This window comes from Danio rerio, chromosome 7, assembly GCF_052040795.2.
Source record: "Danio rerio strain M-AB ecotype USA chromosome 7, GRCz13ab, whole genome shotgun sequence".
NCBI lineage: Eukaryota > Metazoa > Chordata > Actinopteri > Cypriniformes > Danionidae > Danio > Danio rerio.
The window spans coordinates 69,964,075-69,984,519 of NC_141027.1; the positions used below are offsets into that span (position 1 = coordinate 69,964,075).

The 20,445-nt window shown below is 33.8% G+C and overlaps 2 protein-coding genes and 3 long non-coding RNA genes across 18 annotated transcripts in view; 3 read left to right on the forward strand and 2 right to left on the reverse strand.

Annotated features, from left to right (window-relative positions):
* The window catches only part of csnk1g1 (casein kinase 1, gamma 1), a 112,694-nt gene extending 104,264 nt beyond the window's left edge, over positions 1–8,430 (reverse strand). For 4 of the 5 annotated variants that reach the window (XR_015494722.1, XM_087259263.1, XM_087259262.1 and 1 more), the window contains exon 1: positions 8,278–8,430. The gene's annotated coding sequence lies outside the window, so the exon portion shown is untranslated. 5 annotated transcript variants of the gene reach the window in all.
* LOC147843266 (uncharacterized) overlaps positions 1–20,445 on the forward strand; it is a 424,811-nt gene that overhangs the window by 36,450 nt on the left and 367,916 nt on the right. The gene's annotated exons all lie outside the window — the stretch shown is intronic.
* LOC147843267 (uncharacterized) lies at positions 305–4,701 on the forward strand. Its single transcript, XR_015496436.1, has 4 exons — positions 305–1,592; positions 1,759–2,032; positions 2,229–2,860; positions 3,723–4,701. It is a non-coding gene; the product is annotated as an uncharacterized LOC147843267 (long non-coding RNA).
* On the reverse strand, positions 12,553–15,045 carry LOC147843268 (uncharacterized). The gene is made up of 2 exons (XR_015496437.1): positions 14,843–15,045; positions 12,553–14,560 (listed from the first exon to the last, which is right to left on the reverse strand). It is a non-coding gene; the product is annotated as an uncharacterized LOC147843268 (long non-coding RNA).
* Positions 13,038–20,445, forward strand: part of pacsin3 (protein kinase C and casein kinase substrate in neurons 3) — an 81,651-nt gene continuing 74,243 nt past the window's right edge. For 8 of the 10 annotated variants that reach the window (XR_015494637.1, XR_015494635.1, XR_015494636.1 and 5 more), the window contains exon 1: positions 13,038–13,391. The gene's annotated coding sequence lies outside the window, so the exon portion shown is untranslated. 10 annotated transcript variants of the gene reach the window in all.

Here is a 20,445-nt window from a genome sequence, read left to right on the forward strand (position 1 = left end):
CTAATAAGAGAAAACGGACATCATATCGTAATCAAATCGTCATAACGCCACGATGCATATTGTGACATTTTTGCATCGCAATAAATCGTACAACGATAAATCGTTACACCACTAGCAGGGAAAGAGTTAAACGAAATCCTTTATCGATTTGAGGCACATCATAACACCTGTCATACATGTAAAGCACTAATAATGTCCTTCAATTCGGTCACGTTAACGGTCGTCATCCTTGAGCCAATCATTGTAAGCTGCTTGCTTTTCTGTGTTCCATTGCTCTGTTTGTTAGATGTTTGCTCACTTTTTTGCCATCGAAAGCATCAAACGCACAAAACACCCAATTTTTGGCACAGGATGTCCAATCACATCTTTGCATTGTCTTCACAAGCAAATCACTCACTCTTTATCCGCATCTGCTTACTGCACAAGCTGCAAAACAATCCAAATACAGTTTAAAGTGATTTTGTGAACTTATTTTTATATTGCAGACAAACTAAATAATCCCAATATCAGTTTTTGTCAAATATTGTGTAGCCCTAGTTGGCACCCCATAAACATAAATAATCCCTAAAACTACGACATTCGTCTGAGTTACGTTTTTGCTGATTCATGCTGCAAAAATTAACATTTGTGCTGATTTGGTATCTGAGATATTAAGTCAAGCCCCAATTAAATTTTTTACCCCATGGCCCTTAAAACAGAGTGTGAAGGGAAAGGCCTTCAAAATTTACCCCTAAAAAAATGGGACATCACTACAGCGCCAGCACATGTCATCATATGTCGTCACGATCTTTAAGTTCATATGAGATCGAGGACGATGACTGCTGAAGTTCTACCAGTTGCTTTATTTTTTGGTTTTTATCTTCAGGAAATCCTGAAGGAAACGATATCATGTTATCATAATGATATAATGTCGTAACTGTATTGTGTATTTACACCCTGGCAATATTCATCAGTGTAAACCCACGAAAACAATAACATTATACCAGACACAGTGACAAGCTCATTCCCAGCCACTAGACTTTTCTGGGAGGGTATTTGAGTGTCATCGATATGTTGTGGAACTACTCCATCGCATCAAATTCAAAGCTCTGATGTTTGCTTACAAAGCGACCTCTGACTTTGCTCCTTATCTGCTCTCACTTCTGCAGATTGATGTGCCCTCCAGAAACCTGCGTTCTGTGAATGAACATCACCTCGTGGTTCCATCCCAAAGAGGGAAGAAATCACTTTCCTGAACGCTCGCGTTCAATCTGCCCAGTTGGTGGATTGAACTCCCTAACTCCATCAGAACGGCAGAGTCACTCGCTGTTTTCAAGAAACGACTAAAAACTCAACTATTTAGTCTCCACTTCACTTCCTAATCTGCAATTGCCTCTTTGAATATCACACTAACTGTACTCAAAAAAAAAATAAATAAATAAATAAAAAAACTACTAATACTTTCCTTCTTAGACTTTACAGACCTGAAACTTGCCTACAGCACTTATTCATTGTTGCTCTTATAGTTGTGTAAATTGCTTCCTTGTCCTCATTTGTAAGTCGCTTTGGATAAAAGCGTCTGCTAAATGACTAAATGTAAATGTACTATACAAGTAATGTAATGTATTTTTTATTTAGTGCCATGTCAGCAACCAAGGCTATCTTCATGGCAGGAATCTTTCAACAATAAATATACAATTTAAAAATCAACAAACAAAATAAAACATAAATTAAATAAGATTTTTTGTGTTAATACATGATAAAAATGTACTATACAAGAGTTATTATTATGGATTGCGAAATTTGGCACGGTTTAATGTTTTTTGTTTTTCAAAGCATGAGAGTAAGACACGAACGCCATTGTGAATGTATAAAACGTGCTTGTTTGTTGTTAAAATTTGTAATAATGACAAAAAAATACCTAAATGCCGAAGACATTTTGTGTGAATGTCTACTAAATTAGTGAATACGGTGAACATTTTGCAGTAAAAACTGGTCGCATGGCAACAATTTTATGCATCGCCAGATTGCATACTGTGATAGAAATCTATAGGCTATGTTTACAATTCTAAAATGCATAGAACTGTTCATATTTCTGCCATCTGATATCCAGTGTGTAACCCTCTTTAGACATTTTGTGTGAATGTCTACTAAATTAGTGAATACGGTGAACATTTTGAAGTAAAAACTGGTCGCATGGCAACAATTTTATGCATCGCCAGATTGCATACTGTGATAGAAATCTATAGGCTATGTTTACAACTCTAAAATGCATAGAACTGTTCATATTTCTGCCATCTGATATCCAGTGTGTAACCCTCTTTAAAACAAGCAGTTGACAAAAAGTCAGAGCCAAATTAAACTTTAGGGACAAGGCAGCACTGGCCAGATTGTGCCAGTAACAATCCTGTCTACAGTCCCTAAAAAAGCTCAAAAACTGTGCTGTTTTAGCTCATTTTAAATAAGGGGTTTGAACAAGAGACAAAAATAATTTTGAGTGTACATAAACCTTATTTGTTAGGCCTGAATATTTTTGTATGTAAATATTTTGTTTGTAGAAGAGATGACTGAAGCTGCAGAATCAGCTAAAATGTTGAAATGGATGTTTTTACGTAAACATGATGGACAATATATTTCGTCACCAACAACTTTTTCATGTCAGGTCATGTCCATATAATGCGCAACAAGTCAATATATTGAATACATATATTGATACAGGGCAACTTGAAATGTTACATTCACAGTTGTGTTGATTTACTAGAAACAAGCTAGCAGTGGAGTGGATAAAATGCAATGATATTTAACTTCAAACAATGTCCTCAATTTGGGCTGGACGATATGGGCAAAATATCATATTCCGGTAGTTTTAGGAGGAATAACGGTATGACTGTAAACAATATGTATTCTGTATTTTCACATAAACAGCTACTTGAGTTAAAGCCTTTAATAAAACTTTGTTAAACATTTTTTGAGCAAAATATAATTCAAACACAGGAGTTTCCCTCCTTGTTTACAAATAAACAGCTGGACAAAAAATATAATAGCTGCACAAAATCTTTGATAAATTAAATACAGTACAGGGTTTTCTCCTGCGCAGCACAACATTTCAAATTTGAAACAAAATCTTTGTTAAATAAATACAGGACAGGGCTTTTTTCCCTGCTTAACACTATCCACAACACAACTGTGCTGTTGTGCAAATATCAAAGTAAACAGAACCATAGAAAACAGAGCTACAGTGTCAGAGCAAAAAAAGGAACACACTTAAATAATAACAAAGCAAAAAGTATTGTAGGATAGAAAACCACATTAAATGTAAATATGAAACGCACAGTATTTTGTCACAATTACAGCGTTTTTGCAACTAATCCTGTATACCACAGTAGTGTGATTTACAAACAACAGTTAAATCAGCTCTATATGTTTTAAGCTATACATTTACATGTATATATTGTGCATAATTATTAAACAGTGCACATATTAAAGATATCTAAAGAGAAGCCTTTCACTCAATGTAAAAAATCCTACACTTTTTCTTTTTTCATTTTGTCTAAACTTGTTTTACTAAATGTTAAATATGGAGATGAAAAAGAATAGACTATAGGTATGAGAAGTAACGAAATTGTTTGAGTACTGTGATAAATCGCTGGTTAAGCATATAAATGTGAACAGTCATTATACCAGAGCAGAAAGCAGAGCTAAATGTGTTATAACCTCAATGTAAAGAAGAGACCGTTGTGTAGGGTTGTAACGGTATGAATTTTTTACAGTATGATAATCGTCTAAAACAATACCACGGTTTGACGGTTTTGCGGTATACGGTATGTTACAAATGTTACAAAATAATAGAACAGTGAAGCAAATTTGACTTTTTCCAAATAATATGTTTTCAGTTACTATAAACAACACCACTTACAATGAACAAATAAAAAAAATAAGAAAATAATAAATAATGTGTCAAAGTCCAAATAAAGTCCAAATAAAGTTCAAATAAACATGGTGCATTTACTATATTTACATAACGAAACTAGATTCAATATGGAACATCCTTAGGTTTTATGTGCCAGCATGGATATGGTTGTCTGTGGATATGGATTTGGATATGGTTGTCTGCAATGCAGACAAACAGCTGCACCTTCATTTGCGTCTTTTGAAAACAGCAAGAGCAGCAGTTCGTCTTTGCTGTGTCACTGTTTTGTCATGTTTCTGTGCTGCTGTGCATGCAAAAGTACTTAGTATGAGAATTATTTCATGCAAAACTTTTTTTTTTTTGCGTTTTATTTAGCCGCGCATAAATGTATGCCTATCTCTCATTCTGTGTTGTTCAAAAAGCTCATTGTTGGTCCACAAACAAAAGCGAAACCTATGCTTATTGGTTGTAATATAGCGGGTTTGAACCAATCTGGGCATGGAGGAGGGACAATGCATCAATGTATGATGTCTGGTTTGTCCGGAGACACAGTGACGAGCGTTTCTTTGTCAAATCAGCGTTGTCAAATTTTGATGAAGTAACCGCACTGATTCCGGAGCCTATGAAAGTCCGCGAATGTTATGTAGCACTGGAAAGCTGAGATTCTCTTCTTTATGCCAATCTTTGAATTGTATGAATCGGATCAGCGGATCAAAAGTTATTAAACATTTAAGAGCAATACTTATTTTTAGCCGCGGGCGGCTGTCTCGGTCTTTAAGGGTTAAAACCGTTGATATGCAATTGTTCATGGTATGATAATCGTGCACGTTCAAATCGTGGTAGACCGTCATACCGGTATATTGTTACAACCCTACCGTTGTGTAATAAATACTGAACTTATAATCAGTGAATATGAGGTGATTTCGAAATAACCCCAAATGATATTCAACCCTTCAAAATTAATACCAAAATGACGTATAATGCAGCCATAATTCCTCGTGTCATCTTTCGAAAACGACAGCGACTGGAGACTAAAATATAAGCCCACACGTGTGCATACATTTTGATGTATTTGTAATGCTCAAGGCATCCTTATTTGTGATTATCGGTGATGCAGCACTAATGCAATATGGTGTATCCATTAAAAGACTCATCTCAAATCATTAACCTTTTGAAAAGAGATTAGCTCAGGAGGAAGCCGGGCATCAGGGAGGGATTCCTATTGTGACACAAGCAATGAGGAAACGCTTCCCTGAACCCCTGAGTAAGACAGCATGCTCTGTGCTGTGGAGGAGCTGATCAGTCAACCGAGAAAACCTTCAATATTAACATTCGAAACCAATGGCCGAGGGTGAATCCCTCGATCTCAGGACAAAACCGAAAATTTTGAAACACGCATTCTCATTTAAGACCTGTTTCCAATAAGAGTGATAATTATAACTAGGGTTATACAAAATATCACAAAATTAATGTTATAATATTATATGCAACATACATATCACAGACATTTGTGATAAATTACATATGTCTGCATTGGTTATTTATCTAAATTTGACCAATCAGATGGGGCTTTTCTATCATTATCCACATCTACTCAGTAGTTGTTGTTCTGCTATTGGCTGGGGCGGCCCAAAGTTGAACCCACAGCTGAAAATAAATTCTAATGGCGGGAAATGACAACAGCCAATCAGAGTGAGAAAATTTTCACTTATTTTTCACTTATTCATAGTGTTTTAAAGACTAAATGTTTGCACCTTGACAGCTTTTTTGATTACTTAAAATAAGATTTAAAATATAATCAGTTGAAGTCAGAATTATTAGCCCCCTGAATTATTCGCCACCCTGTTTAATTTTTTCCCCAATTTCTGTTTAATGGAGAGCAGATTTTTTCAACACATTTCTAAACATAATAGTTTGAATAACTCATTTCTAATTATTTTACATTTGCCATGATGACAGTAAATAATAATTTACTAGATATTTTTTAAGACACTTCTATACAGCTTAAAGTGACAGATAAAGGCTATGGAATATATACAGCCATATCGCACTGCTACTTGTATGGATGTATGTATGTATGTATGTATGTATATGTATATGTATATGTATATATATATATATATATATATATATATATATATATATATATATATATATATATATATATATATATATATTTATTAGGGGTGTCACGATTAAGATTTTTAATCGAAATCGATTGAAATTTATGCTCAATTTCGATTATCGAATCAAAAAATAGAATCGTCGATGCTGCCACGCCCCCATGTCACGTCAGCTTGGCTTGCCAAGTGGGAAAAAAACAGGCTTGTTGAAGTGCTTGTTAAACTGCAGAAGCAGGAGACCCGTCGACAGAACTTAAACCCTCTCCTCTTTCAATGAAGTCGCCGGTGTGTAAGCATTTTGGATTTCCAGTGAGTTGTTGACAACGTTCGTGTTGTCGACAAAAAAAACAGTTTTGCAAGCTCTGCTATGTACGTATTACGTAAGGTTCGTCCGATAGACAACACCGGCATCGCGATCCTCCGCCCTCCCCCGTTGCAAATCCGCTCGCGGAAAATGCACATCACGTGACCACACAGACACAGACACATACACAGCCATGCGCTCGAGACAGCAGGTCCAGGCAGAGGACTGCTTCAATCTTTCACTCACTTGTACTTAGTCATTTTAGCAAACACCTCAGATACTGTTGGCTGGTTCGTGTTGGTTGTGCGTCTTTTTTACCGCCGCCATTATAACGACACAGATCCCTGCCTAGTCCCACAGAAAAAGTGATTGACAGATGGTAATTATGTGTGTATCTTGCCTTTATTCATTTACTGTATAATTTGTTTATGGGTAAAACAAAGACCATCCAGGTCAGGTAGTTTAAACGGTAGGCTACAAATAATTAATTTGTCTTTAATTAATTAATTAATTATTCATAATCAAAAATCGAATCGAATCGTGCCTTTAGAATCGAAAATGTAATCGAATCGAGGATTTGGAGGATCGTGACACCCTTAATATATATATATATATATATATATATATATATATATATATATATATATATATATATATATACACACACACACACATCACAACTGGTGGTTAATTAATATTTCTTTATGATTGTTTATGACTAAAGAAGCCAAGGTACATGCATAGAATCACTCACCAAAATGCCATAACATTCATTATTGATTTAAAAAAATATATGAATTTACATATTTTATCAGCGTTGCACACCTGTTAATTCCCCGAAAACAAATTGACAGTGATTCCAACAATATTGTTCCCCTACATATTTTTTCCCAAATACTGAAAATTTTCATAAAAGTCATGAATAAAGTCAAACTACAGGAACCACCTGTTACAAGCCAAATGTAAATTTATAGTGAGGCAATTAATAAAATCTAACACGTTTAATTGATAAAGAATTACCAAGGCATTACATGTTCATAATTCAGGGCCTACAAATCAAATGTAACGAGTAGTTACATGGACACTTACATTTAAGCGAACGCTTTAAAAAAAAAAAAAAAAAAAGAGAAGCCTGGAAAATAAATATTAGCCTACATACTTATCTCAACCTCATGTTAAGCCAAATGTGCATGCCTTTTTTTTCAGCAAAAACCCAAACAGATTACAACCACAAATAAATGCAATGACAAGTGAATGCCAAGGATGTTATTCAGATCCCTGTGCTCGACAGAACAATCAAACCTGATCAAATTTGAATGTATAAGTGAACAAGCCCTTGAAATCTTTCAGACCTCAGATGTGTCTGTGATTGACCCCCAGACAAAAGCATTTTTAAATAATAGGAAACATTAAACAACATTAAAACCAAGATATTGTGAATTAAAGCCTGTTTAAACATTAAACAACCCCTACTCCTGTATATTAAAAACAAGGACATAAACGTAAATAAAAAAACACACTAAATAAATAAATAAATAATGCCTCCTCACGACATTGAATGAGCTTTCCTCCTGCGGGCCAGAATGTTCAATGTTTTTTTCATCCCTGAACAGGAAGGAGGAAGACGATATTTCACAAACCACCTGCCAGCTGTCTATAGCACCAATATATCAAACTGCTTTCTTGATAATCGATCGAGCTAGCCGGTTATCGATGGATATCACATCCAAACAGCGGACAGAGACGTGAAGTTCTCCGTTTTCTGTCGCGAACACGAGCCACAGGGCGAGTCGTGATGCGCAGTTATTGTTCAAACACTGACCCCAGATCACAGCCTCAATCGATCAGTCAAGACTAGCATTAATTACGAGCAGGATTAGCCGTCTACAACTACTGGAGCTAACAGCCCTGACAAACACCTTTAGCTCGTTAGCTATAGCAGCCTTATTTCTTTCACTCACTTCCACGATGAACTTCGCCGGGGGCTTCGAGGCGGGGGGAGGATGAATACTGAGATACCAGCGTCTGGAGATTGTGTGACACCTTTTCTCAATAAATTCAGTGGTGATATCCCGCTACCCGCTTTTCCTCCTTTCTTTAGTGTTCCTGCAAGTAACGTGAACCTTTCGCTGTCGCCAATGACTTCCGCTCTTGGACTCTAAGGAGATTTCAAAACAAAAGTCCCTGTACTATACTGGGGTTACGCATTTTGAACGCTGTAACCTTTACAGCTAGTATGACATTTGTGAAAGTATTTATATAAAACGGTATACCGGGTTGTTGGACATATGCTGAAGTATTTGTGCTGTATTAAATAAAACAGTATTTATTTATTTACGCAATGTAAAAAATATGCTAACAGGATGAAAACCTACAAGTTAGCATTTAACTAACGATAACGTAAAATAAAAATGTTATCACTTTTAATTACACTTATGTGGTTCCAAACCCTAATGTTTCTTTCATCTATTGAACACAAACAAATTTTGAGGAAAGCTGAAAACCTGTAACCATTGAGATACATAGTATTACATATGTTTACAAGTTTCTTTCCTCAAAATATCTTCTTTTGTGTTTATAAATGGTAATGGTAAACCGGATTGTTGGACATATGCTGAAGTATTTGTGCTGTTTTAAATAAAAAAAAGGTTTTTATTTATGTCAAAAAATGCAAAAAGTACAAAAAAAAACTACAAGTTCGCCATTTAAGCTTAAAGTAACGATAACGTAAAACAAAAATGTAATTACTTTTAATTACCCTCATGTGGTTCCATACCTTTATGTTTCTTTCATCTACTGAACACAAACGAATATATTTTGAGGAAAGCTTAAAACCTGTAACCATTGACATACATTAAATATATAAACATATGTTTACAACTTTTCTCACAGGTTCTTCTTTTGTGTTTATATGGTATACCGGATTGTTGGACATACAAGTATTTTTGCTTCAATATATAAAACAGTTTCTATTTATTCACACAATGTCAACAATATGCTAACAGGATGAAAACCCACAAGTTAGCCATTTACTCCAACTAAGGATAACATTAATTCAACCTAAAATGAAAATAATCACTTTTTAATTACCCTCATGTGGCTTCAAACCTGTTGTTTGAACACAAACTAATACTTTTTGGGGAAAGCTGAAAATCTGTAACCATTGATATCCATACTGAAGTCAATGTTTCTTTCCTCAAAATATCTTTTTTTTTCATGTTGAACAGAAGAGACAAAGACAAACATATTTGAAGGAAGTGAAGGGCAAGTAGGCCTAAATGATGACAGAATTTTCATTATGAACCATTGTTATAAGAGCTCAAATGAAATTTGATAATATAATTTTGCAATTGTCTGAAAGAATGTAACTCATGAGGCAAACCTTCATGACAAATCACCATATAACTCGTAACGTTTAAATAAATCATCATTTGTTTTTTAGCCATTCTGATTTCTGATGGACCTGCATGGAAAATAATCCAAAATAAAAACATATTATATAACCTGCTGAAAAAAAAGTAGCTAACTTAGACTGGTTTAAGCTGGTTGACCAGCCTGGTTTTAGAGTGCGTTTGGCCATTTCCAGGCTGGTATCCAGCCATTTCCAGCCTGGTCTATAGATGGTCAGGCTAGGAAATGACCAGCTAAAACCTATCCAGGCTAGTCAAGCTGGTTTTAGCTGATCATTTTCCAGCCTGACTAGCTAAAACCAGCCAACCAGCCTTGTTTAAGCTTTTTTTCCCCCCGTAGGGTAGTAAATAAACACTGTTTTCAGGACAAATAAAGAAACAGCATGTTCACTCGTAAAAATTACCACTATCTTCTTAAATTAATTTAGTAATCTTTTTTACATAAATAGGGTATTTCTGTTACAATAGTTGAAAAAATGGGCGACGCAGTGACGCAGTAGGTAGTGCTGTCGCCTCACAGCAACAAGGTTGCTGGTTTGAGCCTCGGCTGGGTCAGTTGGTGTTTCTGTGTGGAGTTTGCATGTTCTCCCAGTGTTCGCGTGGATTTCCTCCGGGTGTTCCGGTTTCCCCCACAGTTCAAAAACATACGGTACAGGTGAATTGGGTAGGCTAAGTTGTCCGTAGTGTACGAGTGTAAATGAATGTGTATGTTTCCTAGAGATTGGTTGCAGCTGGAAGGGCATCCATTGCCTAAAACACACGCTGGATAAGTTGGCGGTTCATTCCACTGTGGCGACCCAAGATTATTAAAGGGACTAGGCTGAAAAAAGAAAATGAATTAATGAATGAATTGACAAAATGACATTATCTCATCTATATTTTGACACTGCATTTAAACTAATGTTAGCTGAAACATTAAAGCAGAAGTGTTTTTACAAGTTTGTACATATTGTAAATGGAGGCTTTATCAAATCATTTGCCATTTTTATTTAATGCAGGGCATTTAATTAGGATATCTTGTCTTTACTCAAGTACAATTAATTATTATTAAATTGTTTTAATTAACGTAACATTTAAAGAATGGAAGCTTTTCTAAGCAACTTTTCTCTTGTTGTGAGCAGCACTGTTTTGCTGTATTTATCGATTAAACAAATTAAAATAATAAGTAAATGAAGAGACCAAGATTTAACAGACTTTTATTGGTGATTAACACAAGCTGCTCTACAGAATTATATTATTGTGTGTGGCACCCCCTGCTGGTTCGCTTTGAATTTTAAATAAAGCAACACATGTAATGACAACGTTTATTTAAAACTTGCAGTGCCAAAGGTTAGTTGTTAATTAATGTAGTATTTTAACACCAAGTTGAACATAATTATTTGCTATTCATTTTTATACCTTGGACAATATGTTTTTTTTTTAGTCTTGTATTGATTTTTAATCTTATTCATTCATTCAATTATTCATTTATTCATTCATTTGTTCATATAAACCTTCATTTATATAGAGGCTAGGCATTATAGGTTGTTTACTGTTTAATTTATATAATTTTATTATTTGTAATCATTTATATAACGTGTTGAAGTTTGTAAGGGAACTAATAGTTAAAATTTAGATATAGATAATTGCTAAATTAAGGTAAATAATCTATCTATCTATCTATCTATCTATCTATCTATCTATCTATCTATCTATCTATCTATCTATCTATCTATCTATCTATCTATCTATCTATCTATCTATCTATCTATCTGTCCGTCCTTTCGTCCGTCCTTCCATCCATCCATCCATCCGTCTATCTATATAAATTTAAATATATGGGACGCTGAATAAACAACAGAACAACAGGCATCTTCCAAAGCTAAATGACATTAAAGGGATAGTACCAAAAATTGAAGATAAAATTTACTCACCATTTACTCATCCTCCAGGGGTTCTAAACCCTCATGAGTTTATTTTATCTGTTGAGCAAAAAAGACAATACTTTGAAGAAAGCTGAAAACCTGTAACCATTGACTTCCATAGTAGGAAAAACAAACCAAAGTCAATGGTTACAGGTTTTCATATTTCTTTAAAAAATTTTCTTTAGTGTTCAACAGAAAAAAAGTCAAATGTGTTTTAGTGTTGTCGGGGAGCTTTACGCTCTGTTTTTGATGAAAATTTATTTAATTATTAATTTATTTGTTTTCTTTAAAATGTTTTTTATTTGTTATAAAATTCATCTATTACAGGCATTTTGATTTGCCAGGGAAGGAAAATATTCATATTTGTGTATATTAAATCATCAATTACAAAAAAAAAATCATTCTCTCAATAATTATTGCCTTCATGACGTATTATTATTTAAATTTATATTAAAATGTATGGGGCGTCACGGTGGCGCAGTGGGTAGCACTGGTTTGAGCCCCGGCTGCTTCAGTTGACATTTCTGTGTGGAGTTTGCATGTTCTCCCCGTGTTCGCGTGGGTTTCCTCCAGGTGCTCCGGTTTCTCCCACAGTCCAAAGACATGTGCTGTAGATGAATTGAATAAGCTGAATTGTCCGTAGTGTATGTGTGTGAATGTGAGAGTGTGTGAGTGCTTCCAAGTGTTGGGTTGCAACTGGAAGGGCTTTTCCTGCTTAAAACATATCCTGGATAAGTTGGCGGTTCATTCTGCTGTGGTGAGTCAACCCCTAGTTAATAAAGGGACTAAGCCGAAAAGAAAATGAATGAATGAATGAATGAATAAAAAAATATGTGTTGCTGAATAAACAATAGACATCTTTCAAAGCTAAATGACATTAAAGGGATAGTACAGAAATGTACTCTTCCTCAAGTGCTTCCAAACCATTATGAGTTACTTTATTCTGTTAAACACAAAAGAAGCCACTTTAAAGAAAGCTGAAAACTTTGACTTCCATGGTAGGGCAAACAAATCAAAGTCAATGGTTATAGGTTTCAAGTTTTCTTAAAATATTTTCTATAGTGTTCAAAAACATGTTTGGAACAAGTAAAAGGTGAGAAGATTTCAGTTTTGGGTGAACAGTTATCCAGATTTTATGACAGAAAAATCTAAACAATATATCCTACAGATGGCGCTGTTGCTTAAATTATCACTGAGTGGCGGTCACACTCTCAAATATTAAATTATTTAATCGTAATACTTTAATAATCACACTTTAATGGCACAATGTTCACTTAGGCCCCAAAAATGGAGGTGTATAAATCTATGCAAGTATAAAATCGAAACTATTCCGCCGCTTGTTCTCGAAAGGGTTAACTCTTGTAATTGGATCAATGGACATAATGCGAAGCCCCAGCATCTAATTTCATCCTCGAAGGACTCCTCATACACGCCTGCAACTTCTGGAATAAACGCGATGGTTTCCTGTTGACCATGGGCCTGTTTTCCAAAAACAACCTGTTGAAAAGTGTTTCTCCGTGATCCTGCCTCCTGGTAAATGTTTACGGGAGATATTATTTCGTCGCTCGGTTGCCATGGCAGGACGGGACGGTGTCTGAGCGGTGTCAACTTTATTCACATGGGCGCTTTTCTCGCTCTGAACGCGGTCTGCATGTCAATGTGCCGGAGATAAACCGCTTTTCACAACGCACAGAGAGTTTGACGACGCGGGACATCGACTAGCTAACTGTTTTTCCCTTTGGATACGATCAAAACAACAAAGTAAGTCGATGTTTCAATCGGTTACGTTATCTCGAGGGCTGTTAACGTTAAGCTGGTGCGTGTTTGCCTCTAGTTTGTATGTGAATGGTTTCATTTGTATAATATGAGAGCACAATAAAGGGGACAAACGTGTTTAGCAGTATGTTTTGTAACGTGTTTATCTAACAAAATATGTGTATGCCTGTTGTGTGCCATCCGAAGTTCGTCCGACATCCGTTTCCTTTGACACTCCAGGCATAGAAATCCCTTGAAATTTGATGAGGTTTCACTCTTTTCTATTTGAAGAAAGGGAGCTCATGTCTGCAGACTCCAGATATTACTTGTATTCTAACTGAAACATACATTTGTGCTCCTTTAAAGATGGGTCACAACATGGGAAATTAGAAAAAAACATAACAAAAAAACGTAAAAATACTCTTGAGAAAACCCACGTTCATTTCCAACACACTTTGAACTATGCTTTATATCATATTATGTTTATTTTTCTTCAAATTTCTAATTAAATATTTGTATCCTTTAGATGCTAGTTCAAAAATATTTAAACTTTTATTAATATAGCTATGTATTCATCATGCACACTACTTATATGCGTAATGCACAACAGTAAGAAAATAAAAAAACATAACATAACAAAAACGTGAGCATACACTTGAAAATAAATAATTTCATTTTCAACACATTTCATATGTTTTATTTGATATTATGTTTAGTTTTCTTTTACTTTTTGATTACATTTTTGTATCCTTTATATACTAGTTGAAATATATTGAAACTTTTATTAATCTAGCTATGTATTCATCATACATGCTATTTATAAGCATAATGCACAACATTAAAATGTGTAAAATATGTGGTAAAAATAAGTCTATGTGGCCTCAATATAACAATAATGAAAGGTTAAAATCTGTTTGTTTTAAAAACAATCATTAAAACTATATTTCAAAAGAAACTCCAAAATACTGTTGCATAATATTTAATCTTTTATTTCTGTGTTTCTGGAGCTTGTGGTCACCATGTCAGACAGGATCAAGGTTCATAAGAAATCATTTGTTTTGTCTACTTAGTCCAGATTGTGGATGAACGCTAATGGCATGTTAGCTTATTTTTCTGGAGCTACTTTGGTAAAATTAAAACAAATCCTCTTATTTTTCATATCTGAAATGAAGGACCTGAAGTTGGTTTTATGGATAGAGGTAAAGTTGGTTTTATATTTGCACATTCAGACTTTCCCCTTAACAATATAATTTTAGGGTTGCAAACTCTAAATAGCGAAATCATATTAGCAGCCAATGACTATCAAAGTACAGCATTGTTCACAGTCAAATAACCAGTCTTAATGTTGTTTTCAAGTCATATTTGCATGCTAATTTTGATCGAACATTCAAAGTAACATGGTAAATAATATAGAGACTTCTAAATGAACAAATGTGTGAATATAAAACCAACTTTACCTCAATGTTTTATGGTTCATTTATTTACCCTTAGGTTAGTCAAAATGTTGCTATTTTTTTCCTCTTCAGCAAAGCACTAAAGAAGACTTTTTGGCTGAAACTGTTTCTTTTTGATTCATTAATTTCAAGTCAATGCTGGAATCTAAAAGTCAAAATATATAACTTAAATACAGCTTCTGTTGATTCACTGAGGCCATTCATGCAAAAAACTGAACATTATTTACAGGATTATTACCTTTAAATTGTGCAGCCTTAATCCATAGTAGGGCTCCACTATGTTCTGCATCATTTCAACAACGCATGACATGATTTATCAAATTCGCAACACGTAATCATTGCGAAGTAATACATTTCTAAACCTGTATACAGTTAGACTGCCTAGAAAACTACAGTTTATTTCATTATCTATTCATTTCCTTATCTATTCTTTACTCGGTTGTACTTATTTATGCTTGTAATTTTTTATGTTTTGTGTAATGCAGATGCGCACAGATATTAAAATCAACCCAATCAATCTAAAAATCTGAATTCTTTCCAAATAGATCTATTCAAGTCATCTGATAAAAAAAATCTAACTATTTTACATTTTACATTTAAGGGTGCGATCAGTCATACGAAAATGTACAATTTTAAATAGGAGGCGTGGCCCCTAAATTCAACCGTCATTGGTGGATAAGCAAATCATACTAAATTGTACAAATTAGTTTGTACGAAATCATACGAATTAGCCACTAAATCAAAAAGTTACGAATTGCTGCGAGATTGTGTTGGTAAGATCAAATTCTTATCACCAATATATATATATATATATATATATATATATATATATATATATATATATATATATATGTATATATATATATATATATATATATATATATATATATATATATATATATATATATATATATATATATATATGTATATGTATATATATGTACATGTGTGTGTGTGTGTGTATATATATATATATATATATATATATATATATATATATATATATATGTATATGTATATATATATATATATGTATATGTATATATATATATATGTATATATGTATATATATATGTATGTATATATGTATGTATATATGTATATATATGTATGTGTATATATATATATATATATATATATATATATATATATATATATATATATATATATATATATATATATATATATATTTGAGAAAAACAAAATATTGCAATGACTTTTACTCCCCAATATCCTGTTTCTCTTATCCACTCCAATGCAAATAGTCTTACAAGATGAATTGCAACAGTTTGGAGCACATGTTCCCTGTCACATATATTGCCAATAGGTGTGTTAAACTTAAACAATGAATGCAAGCTGGTCAACTAGATTAGCCAAGTGCAGTTGGGGTGGAGTTGAAAATGATGCTGGCAAGTGAGACACTTTGAGCTCTTGTAGTTTTCTGCAGTCATGGTGCGATCAATTGTGTGGCCAGTCATGATGACATTAAATAAAAAAGTCTGTAAGACTGAAATTTTAGTCATTCAATAAGAAAATTATTATCTAAATAGGTTATTCTTTTCAAAACAGTGAAGCGTCTGTCCGGAAAGCTCCAAAATGAACCCTTGAACCCAACTAATATTATTTAACAAAAAAGTGATGCTGTAATTGTACATGATAAATACAAGATAAAGGCCTGAAAAGTTGTGGGAATATGTATATGAGAATTTACTGGGACTGTATTGATTAATAAACACTAAACATTTATGCGATAAATCTGGCCAATCATGAAATACGATAAATTAATAATTACGATTATTCAATACATAAAAGGACATTCATGCTCCAGATCATCATAAGCAACCATTTCTCGTTTGTTGAGGTTATTAATTTTTCTTGTACTTCACTGAAGACCTTAAATGCTATGTTATTCTCCAAAAATGTGAAATAAACTCGTGAAAAAATGAAATATTTCTTAAAACATTTAATAAAGCACAATTTCCATACAATAAGTCATTGTGAACAAAATAGTTTATGCATACTATCAAAATTTATTTGCATTTTTGTGTTTAAATATTATAACAATTTACTAAAATCTGTGGAATGTAGGTGAGTGGTTGCAAACGGTTCATATGGGCTGAATTTATACAAGTAAATTAAGTACAACATTATTAAATTTCATTTGTGTGATTAAATTCAGCCTTTATAAAATGTTTGCAACTACTTGCCTTAAATGTAGTAAATCCAATGAATCATTTTTTTCAGTGTACCAAGCTATTGTTTTGTTGAGAGCCATGGGTACAAAATTTTTGCCTGTATGTTTGTTTATTTATTATATATACAGTATATATATAATTTATTTCCCAGAGATGGGTTGTGGCTGGAAGGGCATCCGCTGCGTAAAAACTTGCTGGATTAGTTGTCGGTTCATTCCGCTGTGGCGACCCCAGATTAATAAAGGGACTAAGTCGACAAGAAAATTAATGAATGAATATATAATTTAATTTTAAGTGCCAAAAGTAGCATTTGATTGGCATTTTATGAACCATCAAGAACCACAGTTTCTGATGCATGATACATTGGCGGCCACATCGATATTGGCCAAAAAATGGTATTTTTAATGTTCTAATTATTGTACCGATATCAAAAATTGGGCCGATATCTTTAAACTGATAGATTACGTAATAGTAACTCATTGTGTTTCAAATAATATGGTTATTTGTTATTTTCAACACATTGCTTGCCATGTGTTGTTGATAGAAGATTGCATTCCATTTGATCGTCATATTTGGAATGATTATAACTAGCGCATGTAATGGCCAAATTGGCCGAATTTATGCAGCATTTTATAAAGTAAAACATACCATCTGTATTTAGCCTTTCACTTTTGAACTGTCAAAACACCTCTCAAAATGCTCTTTCAGACATTATATATTTGTACATATGTTATTTGTTTATTAAATCAAAAACATTTGAGTTGGTTTCAGTCCTTATCATGTCTTAAATCTCATTTAGTTATTTAACCTATTACTTTTAAGATCAGTTCAAACTTTTTCTGAAGTTTTTAAAATAAAATCAGTTGTTCACTGTATTAAAATATAACATTTTACAATAATTATATTTATCGGCTAATAATTTGGTTAATTTTAAGAGTTATCGGTCATCTATATTGGCCAAAAAATCCATATCGGTGCATAGTTTCTACTAAAGAAAAAAATCACCAAAATTTTGGATTCTGATTTGAGACAGGCTAAATTAGCAGCAAAATTTTTGTAAACCATGCCTATAGTCAATGGACTGTTAGAGCAAAGATTACAGGTTCTACTGTGAATGCTTGTTGTACAAGTCAAGGTAAAGTAAACGTATCTGCAGAATGTCAAAGTGCAGTAAAAGTCAAATTTAGAGATTAGACTGAGTTCAATTACTGTGCGGTTTTGAATGAGGGCCAAGGGTTTCGTGCTCTTTACTAATTAAAGTTCCACACTATTAAGGGAACAGAGTTAAATTCTGAGTGCTCGGGTGATCTGTTTCTACTTTCGTAATCTCAGATATGTATAAATTGCTTATGACTTTTTTTTTTAAATCATGGAAACCCTCCATGGATGCTCATTGATCCTAGACTAAACCCCCCGAGGCAAATGTAGGAAACTATCTCTGTTGTGGTGCTGGAGGATGTAGGGTGGAGAACAAAACTGTCTTTGTTTTCTTCATGCCTACACGGGGAGCCAGAGTGCATCGAGCCTTTGAGAGCACGGCTATATTGAGCTGTCCCCGAGCCAAATTCAGGATTCTTTGACAGATCAGTGCGACTAGGAAGATTTGTGGAAGGACGGAGAACATGTTGTTTTAAATTTAAAAACAACAAAAAATGGGCTTGGTCTTTTAGATTAAAAAAATATAGATAATGCTGACAAATTAGGCTTTTAACGGGATTTTATGGGTTCAGGTATAAGTTCTTTGATGTGCCTTTGAAGCATGAAAAAATAAATTGTGTAATTAAATGAGGAAATGATATCATAGCCATGACCACTCATTATTTTGTCAAGGTCAAACCAAGGCGCACAGTATTGGAAAAATCTGGCATTGCGATATTTGGCTTTTCTGCGTTTTTAGGTTTTTTTTTTAATTGCGATTTTAATATTATAATCTGAACAGATGAGGGCGAGGCATGTGGCGCAGTAGGTAGTGCTGTCGCCTCACAGCAAGAAGGTCACTGGGTCGCTGGTTCGAACCTCGGCTCAGTTGGTGTTTCTGTGTGGAGTTTGCATGTAGTTTGCATCTTCTCCCTGTCTTCGCGTGGGTTTTCTTCCGGGTGCTCCGGTTTCCCCCACAGTCCAAAGACATGCGGTACAGGTGAATTGGGTAGGCTAAATTGTCCGTAGTGTATGAGTGTGTGTGTGAATGTTTGTGTGGATGTTTCCCAGAGATGGGATGCGGCTGGAAGGGCATCCGCTGCTTAAAAACTTGCTGGATAAGTTAGCAGTTCATTCCGCTGTGGCAACCCCGGATTAATAAAGGGACTAAGCCGACAAGAAAATGAAATGAATGAATCAACAGATGAATTGAACAGCTCTGTTTGGAAAGACTGGAATTATGGCTGATAAACATTGCAAAAACCTGATATTGCGATATTTTTTTTTCTGTGATAAATATTGTTATGTAAACAGTTTCACAAGATATGAATAGCTCTATTTGATGGTTTTCTGAGAAGTTTAACAATATTCAGGTACAGAAATTGAATGATCACAATGCAAAAAAAAATATATTTTTTTACTTTGCTTTATATCATTTATAGTCCAAAGATCTCAAAATAGTCCTAGATTAAGTAAAAAATAAAGTTTTGTTTTAAAATCCAGATGAAATTAAGAGTTTCAGTGAAATTAAAATTTAGAGTTTTTCCCTTAAAACAAGCAAAATGATCTGCCACTGGGGTGAGCAAAATAATCTCGTTTTCGCTTTCAAATGTGAAATAATATACATGTTAGAATGTCATTAGAATGTCTGATTTGATATTCACAGACCTGTTTAAATCATATAAATTACAAAGATTTATAGCATTTTTACATTAATGCACTTTAAAAAATGCTTCATTCCACACATCCTTTATGTTGTTTCAACACAAATCAAGTTAGCCTAACTGTTTTTACAAATTAAGGGGAATTGAACACTATTTTTAAGTTTTTGAAGGGTTATTAAATAGTTTTGTGTTGTTTCAACTTATTTTAAATAAGTAGTTTGAACAAGCAGCTAAAGTCATTTTTTAGGAATAACACCATACTGGTTCTATACATTTTTTTCATTCTAGCAGCTGTTTTAAATTAAATTCACACATCCAGGATTTACTCATTAAAGTTGGATAAATTCACTAGCTAAACGTTAATAAATAATACGTGTTCATTTACTGTTTTCAAATGTTTTTGGCTAAATATTTTTGTGAAACCGGTCTAAAACTGTCTCGCGAACTCTGCTGTTTAAATCAGCCAGTTTAAGTGTTCTTTTGACCTTTTTAATATGCACTGAGTTTTCTCAAACTTTCTGGAATGAGCTTTGAGCAGAACATTGACTACCGTCAGTCTGTTATTGTCAGTTATTCATTTATGAAATTAGGCCATGGTTCCCAAATAATC